Here is a 971-nt window from a genome sequence, read left to right on the forward strand (position 1 = left end):
TTTGTACATCTGCCATAGTGTCACTCATAGATGGAACAACTATTATTAATTAATTAATGTCCCATACTAAATGAATAATGCTTACTGTATCTATATTTAGTACGTCCAGTTAGTACAGCAGATCCCCTTGTTATTCTAATTGTTAGTTCAATAAGACTAACATTATATTGTTCTGGTGTTATGCATAGACACTTTTCTCCATTGATAAAGTAACCCTCTGTCACTATATCACCAAATATGCAGTTTATTGTGTCCCCCGACTTAAAATCTGGTCCTCTAATGAACACTTGTTCTCCTCCAAATACTTTGCCAATAGTTTTACTAGCAAAAACTGGAAATGATCCTATTGGATGCACAATAAATTGTTAAGCATATGCATGAGTAATATACCTAGGCATGTGACTCCGGCTTCATTACGCCTTCCACAATTTTTAACAGAGTAAGTTCCCCTAGTGCAGTCTAGTAACCTGAATTCAGAGCCAGTACACTGAATGTCTGATACAAGGACTGGTTTAGGATGACTTTGACCAAAAACAAAACCATAATGAGAACCATAAGTAGCTTTTGCTCCTATATTTTATGTAAACAAAACAAGCTATGAGGCAAAATAAATTGATTTAAAATCATATATTTCAAACTCATTCAATGATTTTCTAATTATTCAATGACTCAAAATTATAATGCTTCTACTAATATTTTGAATATAGAACATAGGAGGCTATTAATATGTCACATACTTTTCGGTTTTATGCATTTTGATTAAACTTGAATGATGACACTGATGAAAAATAATGTGTATATTTTTTAATATAAATATTATAGCTAATTGATCAAAATACAATATTCTAAATGGTGTTGATAGCTTCATACAGTAGGGCGCCTTTTTTTCGAGGGCTATAAATTTTCACAGATTTTTATTTTGCGATTCTAATTTTTGCAAATTTATGCCGTCTGCCATCTTGTACCGTATT

At 31.7% G+C, this 971-nt stretch overlaps 1 long non-coding RNA gene across 1 annotated transcript; it reads right to left on the reverse strand.

Moving 5' to 3' along the window:
* LOC109585394 (uncharacterized) lies at positions 1-591 on the reverse strand. Its single transcript, XR_002186467.1, has 3 exons — positions 391-591; positions 86-343; positions 1-39 (listed from the first exon to the last, which is right to left on the reverse strand). It is a non-coding gene; the product is annotated as an uncharacterized LOC109585394 (long non-coding RNA).
* Positions 592-971: the final 380 nt, after the last annotated feature.

This window comes from Amphimedon queenslandica, unplaced genomic scaffold (assembly GCF_000090795.2).
Source record: "Amphimedon queenslandica unplaced genomic scaffold, v1.1 AMPQUscaffold_13072, whole genome shotgun sequence".
Taxonomy (NCBI): Eukaryota; Metazoa; Porifera; class Demospongiae; order Haplosclerida; family Niphatidae; genus Amphimedon; species Amphimedon queenslandica.